The sequence below is a fragment of the Mustela nivalis genome, assembly GCF_964662115.1.
Source record: "Mustela nivalis genome assembly, contig: HAP1_SCAFFOLD_401, whole genome shotgun sequence".
Taxonomy (NCBI): Eukaryota; Metazoa; Chordata; class Mammalia; order Carnivora; family Mustelidae; genus Mustela; species Mustela nivalis.
Genome location: NW_028136250.1, coordinates 65,065 through 72,341, shown reverse-complemented (window position 1 = coordinate 72,341; position 7,277 = coordinate 65,065). Strand labels below are relative to the sequence as shown.

General features: G+C 37.4%; 1 pseudogene across 1 annotated transcript; it reads left to right on the top strand.

Moving 5' to 3' along the window:
- The first annotated feature begins 4,553 nt into the window (after window positions 1-4,553).
- Window positions 4,554-5,393, top strand: LOC309857122 (small ribosomal subunit protein uS5 pseudogene; annotated as a pseudogene). The gene has a single exon. The product of its transcript is annotated as a small ribosomal subunit protein uS5 pseudogene (transcript).
- Window positions 5,394-7,277: the final 1,884 nt, after the last annotated feature.

Here is a 7,277-nt window from a genome sequence, read left to right as displayed (position 1 = left end):
AATCAGGTGTTGGGCCTTGATATCAGAGGGATTTGAGGCAGTATCATTTTAGGTTAATCATTATATCTGAAATTTCCAAAAACTTCAACTGATGAAACTTTGATTATAAACCTATAAATATAACAATAAATCTACAGTATTCAAATTATTTTCATAGAAATACACAAACAAAGCATCAACTGATTAATATTTAAATGTTACAAAATACTGAACTGAAAGAATTTGGTCATATAACAACGTGTAAGAAGTAGAGCTTAGGTTTAGGTTAGAAGTCAGGATGCATTTGGGACTCAGTTAAGAAATTGAATGGAGGGACGCCTGGGTGGCTCAGTGGGTTAAGCCACTGCCTTCGGCTCAGGTCATGATCCCAGGGTCCTGGGACCGAGCCCCAAATCAGGCTCTCTGCTCAGCAGGGAGACTGCTTCCTCCTCTCTCTCTGCCTGCCTCTCTGCCTGCTTGTCATCTCTCTCTGTCAAATAAATAAATAAAATCTTAAAAAAAAAGAAATTGAATGGATGTCTGACTATCTTATAGGTTTGCTAAAAATCAGTGACTTTGTGTTCACGTGTGGCTATGCGGGAATTTTTAACTTTCTCTAAGAAGTTATTAGATTGATTATATAATGGCAGTAAAGGATGGGGAAAAGCAAAGTACAAACCCCATAAAGACAAAGACACTGAGTATGAGAAAAGAGTAATAGATAAGAAGAATCAATGCATTTGAGGAAAATGGGAATTGAAATACACAATGATTGTTGATTTTTTTAGATGCAGAAATCAAAACTAGCTTGCAAGAAGGAAATAACAGAAGACATGTTGTGAAAAGGCAGTAACGTGGAATAAAGGAGTAGGGAGAGCATATCAGGTAATTTGGATAGGAAGGAGTTAGGAGATAACTGCTTGATAAATTTTATATGGCCCACTTAAATGCACAGATTTCTCTTCTTTAATTTATATGGAGAACAGGGTGTCGTTTCTCTTCCCTTTCAGAGCACCCGAGGTGTACTCTTTCAGACTGAAAACCTGAAAAGCTCAGGACTCAGTTGCTTAAGCACAGCTGAGAGGACATATTTCAATTAAGATTTACAGTTTGCTGTAGGTAGTAGACTGTCAAAAGTGGTTTAACCATATTTTTCATTTAACAAGAAGACTACAGAGAGTGTTTTCTGGTGTTGGTTCAGAGTCTTAAGAAAGTCAAGTGAACTATCTTAGAGGTTTTCATGGCTTTTTATTCACAGTTGCAAAAATTGCTGTTGGAGTTCTCACTATTAAGCCCACATTTCTGGCAGAAAGATAGAGGTAAAAGAGAATGATATCTTGTACGACTGATACTTTGTCATATGGTTACAATGTAACTAGAAAAGAGACAATAAAATATTTGATGTTGTTTTAAGTTTCCTTGTTGTCAATCCCTCAGTGCTTTCTGATACTAAAGGAAAAAGTAGATGGATATTGACCTGGCAACTATCAACACCTGTCAGTCTCTCTTGGATAACCAATATCTCTATAATCTCTTCTTCCCAGTAAAAAAAAAATAAAATATATTCATAAACCACACTGTGCCATCTCAAGTTACTGCACCAAGATAAAATTACAATGATTTTCAGTTGTTCCAAATGGACAGAATACCCTTCCTTATGATATCATGTCTTATAAGATAGATAATTGGCTTGCTACCAATATACCCAGATGAGACTGTGGAAGAGACAGGAAAAAAATAATAATATTTATTTATTCCTTGGGTTGACCCTGTTTACACAGATGCATTACTATTAGAAAAGGTTGGTTTGGGACATTGGAATGAATTTACTTAATGGGTCTGTATGTAATTGGGTTGGAGAAAATTTTTAATTTCTACAAAAATTATTAGAATTCTATCTTATTCCCTTTTGATAATTTTCACATGTTAACAAAGCCAACGTTTTTGTCTAGCAGACAAGATCTTAAATCCTAACAAAACTCAATTTTTTCCTTTTTTTTTTAAGTTTGAGAGCCTCATGTTCTCTCATGCTGCTTTAAATACAACTCAAAAAAACAAAAGGAGCTAAATGGGGCAGTTAGCCCAGACTTTTTATTTTAATTTATTTATCTTATTTTTAATTAAAAAATTAAAGATTGTATTTATTTATTTGAGAGAGAGAGAGCATGAGTGGGGCAGGGGGATGTAGCTGCAGAGAGAGACTGAGAAGTATACTCCCTAATGAGCAGGAAGCCCGATATGGGGCTCGATCCCAGGATACTGACTGAGATCATGACCAGAGACAAAGGCAGATACATGTGCAAAATCCCTTTTTTTCTGGGAAACAATACTTTACAAGAGATGTTTGAAAAAGTACTGGGGAAACAACTTTAATCAGAGATACACAAATTTAATTGACTTCTGTAAAGCTACAGGGATCCAAATGATGGGAATCCCAGGCCGTTTAGGTTGTGGACCACAGAGTATTCTTCTCTGTAATATTTTATTTTCTTCCATGTCTACTAACTCCAGTCCAAGTTCACTGATCTCTTTTTAGATAGTGCAAAACATGGCAAAGAATACCAAACAAGTGCCCAATATTCTACATTTATTACATCATTTCTAACATATAGAAGTGTGTTACCAAGGCTGGTTCTGTGAACAAACCTAGTTATGCTAAAGTGTGTTTTGTTCTCCAAAAATTAAATTCATGATTATCACACAATTATAAAATACTTGTGTCAAGAATTTTTATTCAAAAATTAATAAGAGAAGCAGATATTAAAACTAGTTCACATGGTTATTTGGGATATAAGCAGAGTTGTGCAGCAGAAGTGCTCTGGGCCCATAATTTGGGTTATAGAATTTATGTTTTCTAATGAAAAATCACTAACTTGCATTATTGTTAACAAGAATCCTGTGCATTACCATCAGTTTTCTCCATTATAACCTCTTGCTCTACAGTTTGTAAATAACTTTGTCAATAGCAAGCTAATAAACGGGGTGACTCCAATGGATTGAGATAATCTCCAGAGTTTCTGCTACATAATGAACAGGACTCCATTGAAAGGACACCTAAGAGTTTATTTTGCCCAAAAATTTGATCACTTTTTTCACTGTCCTTACCTATTTTCCAAACCTAGTTCTTTTCAGTCTACAGACAACCCTGTATCTGACTGACTTGTTAATTCTGGGAATGTCTTGCAGATTAATTTGCTTGCCCGAGGTGGTTCCTCTAATTGATGTCTAAGAACCCTAATTAGTTAAGAAAACTTTTTTTTTAACATTTTCATGGCTATTTATTATTATTATTATTATTATTATTATTGCTAATATCTCTATTATAAATAATTCACAAGGGCATCTTTCTGACAAAAGACAAAGAGCTGGCTACTAGTAGAAAAAGTACATTTGACTCTGTCAGTGAAAGTGGTAAAGGGATTTGAGAAAATAAGGCAAAGCAGTGGAATTATGTGTTAAAACTTTAAATATTATAGACACATTTACTTAATTTCTAATACTGCTTATAATTAAAAAAGATGTTTTCCATGAACCACGCATTACAGCAAATATATTGTTTATACAGATTAAATTTTCATCAAAAGGGACGCCTGGGTGGCTCAGTTGGTTAAGCAGCTGCCTTTGGCTCAGGTCATGATCCCAGCATCCTGGGATCGAGTCCCGCATCTGGCTCCTTGCTCGGCCGGAGCCTGCTTCTCCCTCTACCTCTGCCTGCCATTCTGTCTGCCTGTGCTTGCTCTCTCGCCCACTCTCTCTGATAAAGAAATAAAATCTTAAAATAAATAAATAAATTTTCATCAAAAAATTATAAGTGTATTTTTTTGTAGGATCATGATAAGCATTTTGCAGATGAGAAGAGTGAAATTTAGAAAAGTATGTCTCTTCAAATCCCTCATACAATATCTGGCCTAGATAGAAGGATATACTATCACAATTGAGGAAGATAATTGAGATTACTTAAAATGATAAACTTTACTGTATAGGGTTTTTTACAAGTTTGCCACAGATTCACATTTTTTAAAATATATATCTATTTGTGTAAAGAGAATGCACTGAGAAGTAAAAAGATAGTGATATATCAGTGCTACCAACTAATGGCTATAATATCATCACCTTATTTATGAACAATGAAACAGTGTGTAATATTTAAATAAATTTAAATAAATTCCTATTTATTTTATATATTTATAAATTTAAATGAATTCCTATTTATTTATTATTAAAGAAATTCCTCTAACAAACAGTATGTTTTGAAGGTTGCTAGCAGGAAAGTGTTGTACGACATGGAAGTAATCAGAAAATGTGATCTAAAATTCTGCTTTCAAGGGCGCCTGGGTGGCTCAGTGGGTTAAAATTCTGCTTTCAAGAAGCTATAACAGTAAGTACTGAGCATTAGCTATTATATGCTATGGATGAATAACTGAAATCTACATTTGAAACTATTGGTACACTATATGTTACCTAATTGAATTTTAAAAAGTTAATAAAAAAACCACTATTTTATAAAACAATATTCCCAACAGGCTCTTTTGCTTTAAAATACTCACTTTGTTTCCTCTCCGAGAGAACACCAAATGGCGGATGACGCCGGTGCTGCGAGAGGGCCCGGAGGGCCCGGGGGCCCTGGAATGGGAGGCCGTGGCGGTTTCCGCGGTGGCTTCGGCAGCGGCATCCGGGGCCGGGGCGGGCCGGGGCCGTGGTCGGGGCCGGGGCCGAGGCCGCGGAGCTCGCGGGGGCAAGGCCGCGGACAAGGAGTGGATCCCCGTCACCAAGCTGGGCCGCCTGGTCAAAGACATGAAGATCAAGTCCCTGGAGGAGATCTATCTCTTCTCCCTGCCCATCAAGGAGTCTGAGATCATCGACTTCTTCCTGGGAGCCTCCCTCAAGGACGAGGTTTTGAAGATCATGCCTGTGCAGAAGCAGACGCGCGCGGGCCAGCGGACCAGGTTCAAGGCATTTGTCGCCATCGGAGATTACAATGGACACGTCGGTTTGGATGTCAAGTGTTCCAAGGAGGTAGCCACTGCCATCCGCGGAGCCATCATTCTGGCGAAGCTTTCCATTGTCCCTGTGCGGCGAGGCTACTGGGGGAACAAGATCGGCAAGCCCCACACTGTCCCGTGCAAGGTGACTGGCCGCTGTGGCTCTGTGCTGGTGCGTCTCATCCCCGCCCCCAGAGGCACTGGCATTGTCTCGGCCCCTGTGCCCAAGAAACTGCTGATGATGGCTGGTATTGACGACTGCTACACCTCGGCCAGGGGCTGCACTGCCACCCTAGGGAACTTTGCCAAGGCTACTTTCGATGCCATCTCCAAGACCTACAGCTATCTCACCCCTGATCTCTGGAAGGAGACTGTGTTCACCAAGTCTCCCTATCAGGAGTTCACGGACCATCTTGTGAAGACCCACACCAGAGTCTCTGTTCAGAGGACCCAGGCTCCAGCTGTGGCTACTACATAGTTTTATACAAGAAAAATAAACTGAACTAAAGCTTGAAAAAAAAATACTCACTTTGTAATGAGAGTCATTACTTTTGTCTAGCCAAATCTTATAGCACTGTTTATCCCTTCCCTGCTTTATCCCTTCCCAGTATCAATAAAGGCTCACTTGGGTTACCTAGAAGCCATGAGAAAGCTTGTAATAGATCTGGCTGGTTTTCACCAGCAATTTGACCACCATGTGCACAGGGAAGTCTATTGATAAAGGCTTTATTGCAATAAGTTGCAAATACATGGATGATTTTGAATTCTCTTTCTTGAGGTCTTGTTTCATGATAATAAATTTAGGGTGGCTTATTGGAATGGATGTTATTAACATATCTTCATAGTTATAAGCACATGGAATTGTAAAATAGATGAATGAATGTGGCATTACTGACAACTGTCCTCATTTTGAAATCAAATTACAGTGTACTAAGATGAGGAAGCAAAGCAGATTTGGGATTATGAGTGAAATAATTTTAAAAAGTATTAGGGGTATGATCGGACTATTGGGTAATTCAGTAGAAAAATGTCTACTGATTGAGATTCTGTGTTCCCTGATTTCAGAGAGAAGTTAAGATAAATAAGTAACACGAGGAGACTAGGAAGCCAAACATAAGTGATAATTTTGTGCCAGGGTGTGTATACATCTGTTTATCTTCTTGCTTTACCACTAAGGTTGCTCCTAGAGGAGAGTTTAAATATGTGTTGGAGCTAATCTCTGTGGATTACACAAGAAACCACATCCTACAGCTCTCCCTGAAACACCCCTTATGATTTCAATGTAATTTGGTTTTTGCATTTTTAGAAATAACAAAATACTTTGCAAACTCATCTACTTTATTACCATCACAAGTGAGTCAGCTGACTCCACATTTTAACACAGTGACAGTCACAGAGGAATGGAGGAATGAGTAGAGTTATCAATATATGTGCTTTTAAGAAGTATGACAGGGTAGCAGCTATTTCCAGGAACCAAAACATGGGTCAGCAGCTGTGCAGGAAAAGTGATGGAATAAATGACTCATTTCAGAGGAGTTCTATAACATATTAGTTCTATAATGTATCTTCAGCCCCCAATTACCCGCTTTGATCTAAAGATAAGGATTTACAGTTAAGGTCCCATTTATGATTTGACTGGTAGGGTCTGAATCATGTTTACTATTGTTTTGACTATTACTTGAAACCTATAGTAGTACTTGGGATATGTGTTGTGTATTCTGTGAACATGTGCTATTTTTAGATTAGATAATTTCTGTCTCGAACCCCTGTTCATTTCTTTGTTTTTGTTTATTTGATAGTGGTTTCAGTAAATGGATATATCTGAAAAATTGCAAAGCCACTATTAAAACAAGTTATTATTATATATAGCATGGAATTGCACATTCCTCCTTTGAATCCGACAGAGCTTCACCATATCCTTAACAATTTGGGAAAAACATGCTATTATTTTTCTTTATAAAATTTCTCCTGTTAGGCTGTGATGGTTGTCATCAGCAGTAACTCCTCTGAAGGCTTTGTCAAAAGAGTTGAAAAAATTGGAAAGGTGTGTGAATGAAGCTGTTTGTTGAATATAAAGAAAAGAGCATTGAAATACAATTCACACTCTTACTTCTCCTTCTATGCTTTCAGATGTTTGTCATTTGAAAATTTTGCTTCTAGAAGAGATGTCCTATATAATTCTTACTTTAAGGAGCAAGTTGCTTTTATAATTTTTTTATTATTCTACCATTCCAGTATTTCCATTTAAATTAAATTCAATACCATTTAAAAAAAATCAAAAGTGCAGCCAGTATTCAATTCCTGGGCTAAATAATT